The sequence below is a fragment of the Myotis lucifugus genome, unplaced genomic scaffold (assembly GCF_000147115.1).
Source record: "Myotis lucifugus unplaced genomic scaffold, Myoluc2.0 scaffold_24, whole genome shotgun sequence".
Classification (NCBI taxonomy): domain Eukaryota; kingdom Metazoa; phylum Chordata; class Mammalia; order Chiroptera; family Vespertilionidae; genus Myotis; species Myotis lucifugus.
Window position 1 is genome coordinate 8,662,090 of NW_005871072.1, and position 14,564 is coordinate 8,676,653.

Here is a 14,564-nt window from a genome sequence, read left to right on the forward strand (position 1 = left end):
TATTTTACTTTTTAAAATAATTACTAAGAAACAAAAATAGCTATAGTTTTGATATTTTATCCCCCAATATAACATACCAACTATAAAATTTCAGAGATAAAAATGAACTATTTGCCCTAACCAGTTTGGCTCAGTGGATAGAGCGTTGGCCTGCGAATTGAAAGGTCCCAGGTTCAATTCCGGTAAAGGGCATGTACCTTAGTTTCGGGCACATACCCAGTAGGGAGTGTGCAGGAGGCAGCTGGTTGATGTTTCTCTCTCATCGATGTTTCTAACTCTCTATCCTTCTCCCTTCCTCTCTGTAAAAAATCAATAAAATATATTTTTTTAAAAAATGAACTATTTGAGAAATTGGTTTGTCACATAAGCATTTGAGTGAAAGACTTACCTGTAAATTAGTTGAGTAATAAAAGGCTAATACCAGCTTTCAACAATGATAGCCTCTCCAAGGAGACTGGCAGTGTTTTAGTTTGTTTGTGTTGTGTGTGTTTTTTTAATTCATTCATTCTAAATTTGGAAACTGGAAATAGAAAATAGGAATACAAAGTTGAAGTAATCATTTAATATTTTAGTTTTCTACATGATGAATGATATTTATTTTGTATTTTAAATACTATTTATAATTATGATTATGTAAAATTGAAAAAATGAAGAGTATAAATAACTAGAATAGAATTTTATTTTGTTCCACTTTTTTATATGTAAACCACAAATTCAATTGAGTGCACATCAGGATCATGTTAAGAAAAGAACCCAAAGGAGAAGTACAAAAGTTCCCATAGACTATTTATTCTCTCCTCTGTCAGCAGAGGACTATAAAGTGACAAATATTGTGCAAAGGACATGGAAAATCCAAAAGTGCCTTTTACATAATCAAAAGGTTTAAATTAAAGTTAGTAGGGTTTTAGTCTCCAGTACACATTTATTTTTTCCCAATATATGCGCCCATTATAAATATATGGATATAATAAAGAAAATGTGGGGAAAAGGATTCAAGATGAAATGCAGTGATGGAAGATACACTCACAGCCTCCCAAGACCAAACTGAACTTAAAACTAAAATATACAACAATTGACCTGAACTTGGAAAATTATAAGACACAGAAGAAAGAAATTGAGGAAGATACAAATAAGTGGAATCATATACTGTGTTCTTCAATAGGAAGAATTAACATCATTAAAATGTCCATACTACCCAAAGCAATCTATAGATTCAATGCAATACCTATTCAGATATTAATGGTGTATTTCACAGAACTAGAACAAATATTCCAAAATTTAATATGGAACCACAAAAGACCATAAAAATTTTGAAACAAAGAACAAAGCTGGAGAAGTTACATTACTTGATATCAAATTATGCTAAAAAAACAGAAACAGCATAATAATGGCATAAAAACAGACATATAGATCAATGGAATGGAATTGAGAACCCAGAAATAAACCCAAGACTTTATGGTCAATTAATATTTGACCAAGGAGGCAAGATGATACAATTGGGTAAAGACAGTCTATTCAATAATTGGTCAGAGACATGCAAAAAAAAAAAAAATGAAACTAGACCACCTCCTTACACAACACACAAGGATAAACTAAAAATGAATTAAAGATGTAAATGTTAGACTCAAACCATAAAAAGCCTAGAAGGTACTATAGGTTGTAAAATCTCAAAAATTTCCCCTAGCAGTATTTCTTTCTGATGGTATCTCCTCAGGCAAGGGAAACAAAAGAAAAAATAAACAAATGGGACTATATCAAACTAAAATGGTTTTGCACAGCAAAGGACGGGAGAATATATTTGCCAATGATACATCTGATAAGAGGTTAATATTCAAAATCTATAAAGAACTTATAAAATTTAACACCAGAAAAACCCAAACAATCTAATTAAAAATGTTCTAAGTCTTGGCCACCATGAATAATGCCCTGCAATAGAGGACTGGATAAAGAAGATATGGTACATATACACAATGGAATACCACTCAACCATATGAAAGGATGAAATAGTGTCATTTACAACAACATGGATGGACCTTGAGAACATTATGCGAACTGAAATAAGTCAGACAGAAAAAGCTAAGAACCATCTGATTTCACTCATAGTTGGGATAGAAAACTGAAACTTATGAACACAAACAGCAGTGTGGTGGTTGCCAGATAGAGCAGGGTGGAAGCACAGGGGGTCCTAATATGAGGTGACAGGAGAAGATTTGACTTTGGGTGGTGGGCACATGGTGCTATATACAGATTTTGTAACTTAGAAATCCACACATGAAACCTATATGTTCATGTTGACCAATGTCACCCCAATAAAACTTAATTTAAAAAGATGTGCTAAGGACCTGAGTAGACACTTCTCCAAAGAGAACATGCAGATGGCCAATAGACATATAAAGAGATGCTAAATGTCACTAATCATCAGATAAATGCAAATTAAAGCCACAATGAAATATTACTTCTCATCTGTCAGATGGCTATCATCAATAAATCAACAAACAACAAGTGTTGGGGAGGATGTGGGTAAAAGGGAGCCCTCAAGCACCTTTGATGGGAATGCAGACTGGTGAAGCCACTGTGGCAAGCAGTATGGAGTTTCCTCAAAAAATAAAAAATGTAACAGTGATTTCCACTTCTGAGAATATATTCAGAGAAACCCAAAACACTAATTTCAAAGAATATATGTACCCCTATGTTCATTGTAGAGTTATTTATAATAGCCAAGATTTAGAAGCAGCATAAGTGCCCATCAGTAGATGAGTGGCTGAAAAACTGTGGTACATTTACACAGTGGAATACTACTTGGCCATGAAAAAGAGGGAAACCTTGCCTTTTGTGACAACATAGATGCACCTAGAGAGTATTATGCTAAGTGAAATAAGCCAGTCAGAGAAAGACAAATATGATTTCACTTATATGTGGAATCTAATGAACAAAATAATCTCACAAGCAAAATAGGAACAGACTCATAGATACAGAGAACAGACTGACAACTTTCAGAGGTAAAGGAAGTTGCAGAGCTGGGTGAAAAAGGTTAAGGGATTAAGCAGAAAAAAAAAAACAAAAAAAAACTTCACAGACACAGACAGAAGTACAGTATTACCAGAAGGAAAGCGGGTGGGGGAGGTAGAAGAGGGTATAGGGGGGATAAATGGTGATGGAAGGAGACTTGACTTGGGGTGGTGAATGTGCAATACAATATACAGATGATGTGTTATAGAATTGTACACATGAAACTATATAATTTTATTAACTGATGTCAGCCCAATTAATTCAATAAAAAATTTTAAAAATGGGAAAAATAAATGTCCTTTAATCTTACTACTTATTAATAATTATGGTTAATTTTGGTGACACTTTTTAAAATTTATTTTTATTATTGAGGGTATTAGAGATGTCCCCCTACCCTTCAACCCTGTCCCCCAAATCTGCTTTCTCTTTCTAGTCTTTAGAGGAAAGCAAACCTAATTTTTAGGGAATCTTACAAAAAACATTCTGTGTCCTGTTATCATTATGCTCCACTTTTTCCACTTAATATAATATCACATACTTTTCATGCTATTCAAAAGCATTATTTTTAATGTCTATATGTGTGTATGTTTTCAGTTCAAAGACAGCAACTTTCTTAACTTTGCCTCTATATTTTGATTTATAATATATTTACTTATTATAAATAATACTGTGATAAACATCTGTAGACACAATGTCTTCATTTTATTTTTTCCTAATGATACGTTCTGAAAAGTGGAATTACTCAATCACAGCGATGTTTTAAAAGTTTGTGTATTTAAAGTAACTCGGCACAGTAAAGTGACTGGACGTTTTAATTGAAATCTAGAGATGTGAGTTTGAGTCTCAGTACGTTTTCCAAATTACTTTGTAACATTGTTCAAATGAGTTTGCTGTGCTTGTCTTCAGTTTCCTCACCTATAGTATAAGATGGCTAAACTAAATTATTTTAGATGCCAATTTTGCTTATCTATGACTGCATAACAAATGACCTCAAAATCTAGTGGCCTAAAACAACAGTCATTCTGCTATATCTCATGATTCTGTGGTTTGACCGGAGCTTAGCTATATGGTTCTTCTGCTAGTCTTTCTTGTAGTTCCTTATGAAGCTTCAACTGGATGTTGGCTGCACACTCAATGTCCACGATGGCCTCACTCATGTGCCTGGCACCTTGGCAGGGGCAGCTGGGCTTAGCTGGGAGCTTGGGATAGCTGGATCTCTTTCTCTCTCTCTCTCTCTTTCTCTCTCTCTCTCTCTCTCTCTCTCTCAAGTTTCAGGGTATCTTCTCTTCATATAAACTACTCTATGCCGTATCTCCATGTGGCCTGTCCTTCAGAACAATACGACTTCTTACATGGCAGATCAGGCTCTCAGAAATGCAAAAACATCATCACTGTTATCCCACTATTTTGGGAAAGCAAGTCACATGATCAACGTGAGGTGGGCAGCACAAGAGCACAGATATTGGGAGCTGTGGCTCATTAGGAACCGTCTTTGGTGAATAGCTACCTCATAGTCCCTGACTGCAAACAGCGTCTTCAGAGCTCTAGGATTTTAATTATTTGAAAATTTGTAATCCACGTATGACAAGTTCTATGATGGTCTATATGTCATATTAGGGACAGTGTGGTACTTCTCTATTGTCAAAGATGTTCATTTTGCTAGAACACTCTATTCTCAACTCTTTGGGGGGGCGGGGAGTGCACTCTGTAATTTGCTCCAAATAATTACACGATTTTCTTTGTGCTAACAATATCCACATCTACATGTCAGCCAATTGCTGCACAGAAGATATAAATAGGTTGAACCTACCCCATGGAGAATACCTGGTAGGAGAGTCACCATGGTCTGAGGGTAATTGAGTTTCCTCATGTGGCTTGTAGAGGATGGTAAATCTGACTGGATTTTACTGACACTATACATGATTGGGGAAATCAAAAAGAGATTAACTAAAAATGAGTCCCCAGAGCAATGTGACATGAATCAGCTTTGCCTAGCCTCTTCTAATAAAAGATTATACTCCTTTCAATAGATTAATTTTATTACTTACAGCTGAATATATTCACTAAGCCCTAAAGAACTGAGACTGCTGGGCTGTGATAAAGCCAAGTAACCATTGTTACAAACAGATAACAAAGCCAGATTAATAACATTTTATTAATCCTCCATGCCAAATTACATATGCTGGATAAGAATATGCTTTTCTCCCACACTACAAAAAAATGGCAGCTTTTTATTAAGTCTATCTCTTAAAACTTAAACATTTGCTCTTTCTCCCCACTGCCTAACAGTGAGAGCTAAAGCTTCTGGAGGCTTTTATTTATTTATATGGCATTTGCCTTGACGCTTTCCAAGTAATAATACATAGTAACAGAGACAGATGAGAGTTCTGTATCATCTTTTCCCTCAGGGCAAACCAGGAGCAAATAGACCTCTAATGAAAGAATCCACAGAGCAGGACATAAATAACAGGACATGAAATGGGAAAAACAGTCTCCAAGTACAACCCTTAAAAAAATACAGAACAGAACAATATTCTACTAAAAAAATGCAGAACAATATTCTACTCTTTAACTTTTACATCATACAGTAAATTTTACCTCCATTACTAGACATTCTTCCCCACTAACCAGATTACTTCTAAATCTGATATTGCTCTTTGAGCTCAAGAAATAGATATTTTCATTGCTATTTTTTTCTCTATTAATAAAACTAGAGGCCCAGTGCATGAAATTCATGCACAGGTAGGGTCCTTAGGCCTAGCTGGTGATCAAGGCCGATCAGGTTCCCCGCCTTCCTGCCTCCCTTCCCCCTCCTTCCCCTGCTCCCTCAGCGCCCTGCCGCCGCTGACATTGGTCGCCCACCATGTTCCGCGCCACCCCTGGGTGGTCAGCACATGTCATAGTGAGTGATAGAACTCCCAGTCAGTCGAACTCCTGAGGGGACACCTTGAATATTAGGCTTTTATATATATAGAAGTATTTGTTCCTAAGTAGTAGCTGACATATCAAGAGATCTTTAAACAAAATACAAATATAATTACTCAAGCCATGCTTATTTCCTAGTCAGCAATTATGCATTTACTTAACAAATAACTTGTGATGGCTGACTCTGTGCCAGACATCATGCTAGGTCCTGGAAATACATGAGTGAAGAAGATATGGTTTCTATTTTGAGGAAACTTTAGTATAGAGGAGGCAATAAACCACTAGGCAGGCTAGAGTACAAAGGAGTGATATCCAGTCAGTCTAAAGTTTCAGGGAGGGATACTTGGAGATGATGTTTAGCCTGAGATAAGAAAGATACAGAGGGATTAATCAAGGAAGTGGGGATGGTATTAGGATTCTATAGAGAAACAGAACCAAGAGTATACATATATATTCATGTATATATAAAGAGATTTATTATAAGGAATTGGCTCATATGACTGCAGAGGCTGACAAGTCCCAAGGTCTGCAGTTAAACAGCTGGAGACCAAGAAGGATGATGGTATAGTTCCAGTCCAAGACTGAAGGCCTGAGAACCAGGAGAGCCAACGGTATAAATTCCAGTTAGAAAGCTAGCAGGCTCTCAACCCAAGAAGACCTGATATTTCACTTTGAGTCTGAAGGAAAAAAAAGATCGATGTCCCAGATCAACCTGGGAGAAGGTCAGCATTTTTGTTTCACTTGGACCTTCAACTGATTGAATGAGGCCCATCCATATTTAAAAAAAGGCAATCTGCTTTACTCAGTCTACAAACTCAAAGATTAACCTAATCCAAAAATACCCTCCCAGATGTACTCAGAATAATAATTGACCAATGTGGGTATCCCATGGCCCAGTCAAGTTGACACATAAAATTAACTATAATCTACACTAATAAAAGAGAAACATGCAAATTGGTGTCACTCCGCTACCCTTCCCATTGGCTAATCAGCATATCCTTATGCAAATTAAATGTCAGCCAAGATGGCGGCCAGCAGCCATGCACTGAAGTGAACAGGGAGGCTTGCTTGCTCCAGTGACTGCGGACTCCAACGTTCCCCACCTGAGTTGCCGGCCTCTCAGCTGCAACTCTAAGCAACTATGTTGCAAATATAGAAGCTAAACAAAACCCCAGAAACCTGCTTTCAGCCAGCCTGACCGCAACATTGTATCAAATACAGAAGGTAAAGGCCAGAAACCTGCTTTCAGCAGTGAGGCCTCAGAGCTAAAGCTGGCCCAGAATAGAAAAAGAAAAAAGAAAAAAAGGAGCTGTTGGGAGCTTCAGTCACCCGCCAGCCGGAAAACGGCCCTCAGCCCCTCAGCCAGGCTGGCCAGGCACCCCAGTGGGGACCCCCACCCTGATCCAGGACACCCTTCAGGGCAAACCAGCCGGCCCCCACCCATGCACCAGGCCTCTATTCTATATAGTAAAAGGGTAATATGCCTCCCGGCACCAGATCAGCAGAGCCGCGAGGCCTCCCGGCACCAGGATGAGTGTGACAGGGGGCAGCGCCCAAACCCCCCGATCACCCTGCGGCTCTGTGTGTGACAGGGGGCGGGGCCACAACCTCCTTATCTGCCCTGCTCTGTTCGTGACAGGGGAAGGTGCCCCAACCCCCTGATCAGCCTTGCTCTGTGCCTGATAGGGGGGAGCTCCCCAATCCCCTGATTGCCCTGAGGCTCTGTGTTTGACAGGGTGCGGCACACCAACCCCCTGATCGGCCCTGCTCTGTGTGTGACAGGGAGGAGCTCCTCAACCCCCTGATCGGCCCTGCTCTGTGTATGACAGGGGGGAGCTCCCCAACCCCCTGATTGGCCCTGCTCTGTGGGTGATAGAGGGTGGTGCCCCAACCCCCTGATTGGCCCTGCTCTGTGAGTGACAGGGTAGAGCCATAACCTCCCCATTGGCCCTGCCCTGAGTGTGACAGGGTGCAGCGCCCAACCCCCTGATCGACCCTGCTCTGTGTGTGACAGGGTACGGAGCCCCAACCCCCCTGATGGGCCCTGCTCTGTGAGTGACAGGGGGCAGCGCCCCAACCCCTGATTGGCCCTGCTCTGTGAGTGACAGGGAGCAGCGCCCCAACCCCCTGATCGGCCCTGCTCTGTGCGTGACAGGGGGTGGCGCCGCAACCTCCCCATCGACCCTGCTTTGAGTGTGACAGGAGGCGGTGCCCCAACCCCCCAATCGGCCCTACCCTGAGCGTGACTGAGGGTGGCATCGCAACCTCCCAATCCTCCCTGCTCTGTGCATGACAGGGGGCGGTGCCCCAACTCCCCACTTGGCCCTGCTCTGAGCCTGACCAGGGGCTGCACCTAGGGATTGGGCGTGCCCTCTGCCACCCGGGAGCAGGCCTAAGCCAGCAGGTTGTTATCTCCTGAGGGGTCCCAGACTGTGAGAGGGCACAGGCCGGGGTGAGGGACCCCCCTCCCCCCCCCCCCGAGTGCACAAATTTTTGTGTACTGGGCCTCTAGTGTATATAATAAAAGCTTAAGCGACCATTACAGCAGAACGACCAGAACTACCTGTTGCTATGATGCACACTGACCACCAGGGGGCAGATGTTCAATGCAGGAGCTGCCTCCTGGTGGTCAGTGCACTCCCACAGGGGGCGTGCTGCTCAGCCAGAAGGCAGGCTCACAGCTGGCGAGTGCAGCGGTGGTGGCGGTAACCTCTCCTGCCTCCATGATAGCGCTAAGAAGCAATGAGCCAAGCAGTAAGGAGCCTGTGGCTAAGGAGCAGCAAGCCAAGCGATAAGGGGTGAGCAGGTGGGCGGTAAGGAGCAAAGGATCTTAGATTGTGAGAGGGTGCAGGCTGGGGTGAGGGATCCCCCGCACCCCCAGTGCATGATTTTCATGCACCGGGCCTCTAGTAGGGGGTAAAATGATAGAACAAGGAGGGTGGTCTTAAGGGAGGAAGTTTTCAAGCAAAGGAACAGCAAGTATAAAGGCCTTATGGGCCAAAGATGGCACTATGAGGCCCCTAGACTTTTGAGATTCAGAAGATAACACCTACTGGTCTAAACTTCAGAATACTCAATTATATACTAATTCTGAGCACAGAAATCACACATCCTGAAAGGTCCCTAAACATCCTACCTGTGTGTGCTTTTGTATCCTATATGTAAACTTGTGTTTCACCAGCCTGTCCCCCACCTGCTACTGAAGGGCCTCCAGTTTTCCATAAAGTCCACCCTGTGAAGTTATTTCTGGAGGTCCTCAGAAAACTATTGATATAGATCAGTGTTTCCAGCAGGGGTGACTGCTCCCCCAGGACATTTGGATATGTAGAAAATAAGACATTTTCAGTTTTTACACCTGGAGGGGGTGCTCCTAGCATCCATTGGGTAGAAACCAGGGATGCTGATCAATACATAGGATGCCCCATCACAAATAATTATCCAGTCCAACAGACAAGTGCTGTCAGCTATCTCTATAATCATTAGACAAGTCTAAATATGGGACCTCTTCTTATCTGACATTTCAACTACGGGATTTTTTTGGAGTTACTCCTCCAGACTCCAGGGCTAGAGGCATTCCTCCCGGATAGTTTATGCCTTGTGGTCTTCTTGCTTCCGACTTCCTCCAGTAAAGTCCACACCCTCTTCCTCCAGAGGAGTTGCTTACCCTGAGTACCTGCAGTTCCCATCCGTAATGTCTCCATGTATACTTTGTAAAGATGTACAATAATTAGCCCTTCAGTGTCTGCTCTAAGTTTTATGGACCTTGTTATATTTATTCCTAGAGAAAAACAATATTTTACCTATTTCCCAAATAAAGTTACTAATAGAAATCAAGTAGCTTTCCATATTATTTCACTCATGTGGAATTAAAGGAACAAACTGAACTCCCAAGAAAAATAGAGACAGACTCATAGATAGCTTTCCCAACATGTACTGCTAATAAAAATAAACCTGGGCCCAGCTGGTGTGGCTTAGTGGTTGAGCATTGGCCCATGTGTCAAGAGGTCACCTGTTCCATTCCAGGCCAGGGCACATGCCCAGGTTGTGGGCTTGATCCCCAGGAGGGGGCACGTGGGAGACAGCTGACCAATGTTTCTCTCTCACATTGATGTCTCTCTCTCTCTCTCTCTCTCTCTCTCTCTCTCTCTCTCTCTCTCCCTTCTTCTCTCTCTAAAAATCAATAAAAACATTTTTTAAGAAAATAAATAATGGTTTTAGGTTAGAACCAATTCTGACTCCTAAACTGTGCTCTCAATCAGTGAACTACACTGCATGAAACTTAGAAAGGTGACCACCCTCCATGGTTCACCATGGCTTTGCCCTGTGTCCATGAGACCCTTCTCACATTCCCTATTCTGTCATTCTGAAAGAGATACAGTTTAACAAAACATGAGCAAGTAACATAAATTTGTGGGGAAATTTATCACTGTAATTTTTTTTTAAATTTCATTTAAACCACCTTTGTTCTTTCCTCAAGGCCCTTTTCCAATGCATGTTTCTTAACATCCATCTGCCCAATACATACACAATCTCTATAATTTCTTCTGTTGTACTGAGCAATTCAGCTTTCACACTTAGCTTGCAGATCCTAATAAAAAGAAAGAAAGGAAGCAGGAGTTATATGTTCTTTCCACCTAAAAAGGCAAGAGGTAGCCTTTTTTTATTTACAGTATTTATCTTTATTGTTGAAAGTTGCACAGATGCAGTCTTAAGAAACAATAGAAACTCTTGGGAGTTTCTGTCTCAGAACTTTATCAAAGTTCATTCGCAATAACCCTTTCATGGGACTGAGGGAATAGTGGTATGTATACATTTGTCAAAAATTCCTCAGATTTACACTTGAAATAGGTTAGTTTTATTCTGTATAAATTATTCCTCAATAAAACTGATTTTTAAATGTCTACTCAGAAGGATTGTCTCTATAACAACAAATACATCCTATGTGCCAGATAGCTAAATAAATTATGGTACATCTCTTAATCACTGAAATTTTATCAGCCCAAACTGAAATTGCTTTTAAGACTTTTAGTAGGAAAGTGAAAAAAAATGAACAAAGCCACTCTTAAACAACATAATTTTTTAACATAAAATAAAATATCTAGAAGAAAAAACAAAAGCAGCCTTCACAGTTGTTCCTCAATGTCATATTAGCAGTAATTATTTGTATTTGCTTTCCTGTCTTTACAATTTTATATAATGTACTTATATTACTATTTTAAGCAGAAATAAATGAACAAAAAAGGTAAAGGCTTTTTAAGAATCTCTACTTACAGCATGAAAATAAAATGCCTTCGCTCTCCTCATAGGCACCCTGAGGTGACCTCTGAAAATGGTTCACAATTCACTTGACCCAGAGATCCCACAAAATTGTGCAAATCAAGAGGTTCAGATCTTCATGTTCACTTTAAGAAGACTTGTGAAACTGTCCAGGCCATCAAGGGTATGCATATCCGAAAAGCCACCAAGTATCTGAAGGGAGTCACTTTACAGAAGCAATGTGTGCCATTCCGTCGTTACAATAGTGGAGTTGGCAGGTGTGCCCAGGCCAAACAGTGGGCTGGACACAGGGTCAGTGGCCCACAAAGAGTGCGACATTTTTGCTGCACATGCTTAAACATGCAGAGAGTAATACTGCACTTAGGGATTTAGATGTAGATTCTCTGCTCATTGAGCACATCCAGGCGAACAAAGCTCCCAAGATCCGGTGCAGAACTTACAGAGCTCATGGGCAGACTGACCCATATATGAGTTTTGCCGGCCACACTGAGATGATCCTCACTGAAAAAGAGCAGATTATTCCTAAACCAGAAGACAAAGTTGCACAAAAGAAAAAGATATCCCAGAAGAAACTGAAGAAACAAAAACTTAAAAGGCTCAAAGTAAATTTTGCATAAAGTACTAGTAAATGCTACTAAAAAGTAAAAAATGAATAAATAACGAAAATGCCTTAGAATGGCCCTGACCATTAGTCTCCACCTTTCTTCCTCAGAAATTGTGGATCTTCTCTCTCAAATGGACTCTCTCAGGCTTTGTAGCCTTTGCATGTGTTATTTGCTCTGTGGGGAAATGCTTGTTCTCACACCTCATCCATCTCAGGCCTTCTAGTCTCCCTTTAAGAACCAACTTAAGTATTCCCTCTGTTCTTCTTTCAAAGAGTTTTCTGCTTTCTGCTACTCACATATGCTATCCCATTGTACCATAAGGGATCACATATTTCTTTTTCTATATTAGTTATGAAGGATTAGGCTGTATATAGTAAGAACAAATAACTCCCAAATCTCAGTGGCTTAACACAACAACATTTTGCTTCTCAAACATGCCCAATGTCCCACATGAATTCATAGGAGAGTCCACTCTCAGAAACTCAGACTGTTGGAAGTTCCACCATCTCATAGCTGCACACAATGGCAGAGAACAACAGCAAAGAACCACGCATCAGAATTTTATTACATCATCCCAGAAGAAACATGTGTCACTAACTGCCCACAGTTTACGGCCAGCCCATATCACTGTATCTGCCTACCTGTAAGAAGGTTGGCAAACTTTAAAAAAAATATGTGGTGAGCTTTATTGTCTCTAGCACACCCTCAACAGTCAATGAGTTCTCAAAAGACTGGAACTGTTCTATACTCGATTTTATATCACCTGAACAGAATGCAAGGCATGGATTTTAGTAGATTAATAGATACTTGATAATCCATTCAATATATGAATAAAGAAGTGTTGTGGTACTAAAAAGAAAAATGTTTAAGGCATGACCCTGCCTGAGAGAAGCCTAAATCCAGTAAGAAATATTAATCATAGATTTAATATTAATCTGTAGATTTAATTATATGCTTCAGAGAGAATCAGTAGAATTTGAACAGGGGAAAATTTTGAGGAAGGAGAAATTAAATGGGTAGTAAAGAAGGTAGCAATGATCATAATAAACCTGTGGTGATGTCAGGTACCTGATTATGGTATACCGAGTAATGATCTGGCCCCCACAAGATGTCCACATCCTAATCCCCATAACCTGTAAATGTTACCTTATATGGCAAAAGGGCCTTTGCAGATGTGATTAAGGACCTCAAGATGAAGCAATTGTCCAGGGTTATCCAGATGGGCCCAAAGATGTAATCACAAGGTACTTAGGAGAGAAGGCCAGGATATCCACAGTGTCAGTAGTAGATGTGACCACAGAAGCAAAAGTCTGGAGTGACGTGAGGAAGGGCCAAGGAATGCAAGCAGCTGCTAGATGCTGAGAAAGGCAAGGAAACAAGCTACTCCTCAGAGCCTCCAGAAAAAAACAAGCACCTTGACTTTAGCCTAGTGAGACTGATTTTGACCCTGAGAACTGTTATAAAAATAACTCTGCATTGTTTTAAGTCACTGAGTTTGTGGTAATATTTTATGGCAGCCACAGAAAATTAATCCACTGATCAATCTGTCAAAAAATTAAATAAAATTATATGGATAGGATTAAGGAAGACTTGTATAGACAAAGAATAGAATCAATGAGAACAGAAAGAAAAACTAGCATTAAAGCACATAAGTCATCACTGAGCACAGTCCTTGGTACCTTCCAAAATGCTTCTCCATTTAATCCTGACATTAAGCTGCAGGGAGGTTAACATCTCCACTTCATAAATGATAAAACTGTGGTTTTGAGAGATTAGGTAATTTACCTAATGATTACATGACTAATAAGTGGAGAATTTAAGAGTTGAACTCAAGTCTGTCTGACTTAGATATAAAAAGACTAAATATTCATATCAGCGTAATATAAGTCAATAAGGTATATAAAATTATTTCCCATGCACCAGTTCAACTCATCATTACAATAATCCTGTGAGGGAGGCAGAGCAGTATTACTGTTTATATTTTGCAGATGAATAAACCAAGATTAAAGTTAATAAACTTATGGAGATCACAAGGCTGTGAAACGGCTGATCCCACAGCCACTGAGGTGAAGTGATGAAGTGATGAGGTGAAAGGAGAGATCAGTGTGCAAGTGCTGCACGGAGCACCTTGGAGCTTTAAGATTCTTGTTTCTGGGAGAGCCAACTCGTGTATCTTCTGAGTACACAGTAATGGTCATTCTTTAGAGGAAGAATTGGTGGAACTTGATGACAAATCTTTGTACAAAATTATTACGAAGAATAAAGAGGTCTCTCAGCAGGCACAGGGAGACTGTTCTATTTTAAATACATTTCTGGTATTGATCCTTACCTGATATGTAAGCAATGCCTCACAAATATCTGTTGAACCAATTGAAATGTTCATTAAGAAGTTACGTAGCCATGCAGCTGTTAAAAAAGGGGAAAGGGGTCTTTTACCCTTTGAGACAGCATGGAAGGACCTGGAGAGTATTATGCTAAGCCAGTGGTCGGCAAACTGCGGCTCGCGAGCCACATGCGGCTCTTTGGCCCCTTGAGTGTGGCTCGTCCTAAGCCTTAGGAGTGCCCTAATTAAGTTAATAACAATGTACCTACCTATATAGTTTAAGTTTTAAAAAAACTTGGCTCTCAAAAGAAATTTCAATCGTTGTACTGTTGATATTTGGCTCTGTTGACTAATTTGCCGACCACTGTGCTAAGCAAAATAAGCCAGTAGTCAGACAAAGACAAGTATCACATGATCTCACTTAT

General features: G+C 40.4%; 1 pseudogene; it reads left to right on the plus strand.

Moving 5' to 3' along the window:
- Positions 1-11,263: 11,263 nt before the first annotated feature.
- LOC106696688 lies at positions 11,264-11,828 on the plus strand (annotated as a pseudogene).
- The last annotated feature ends 2,736 nt before the right edge of the window (positions 11,829-14,564 follow it).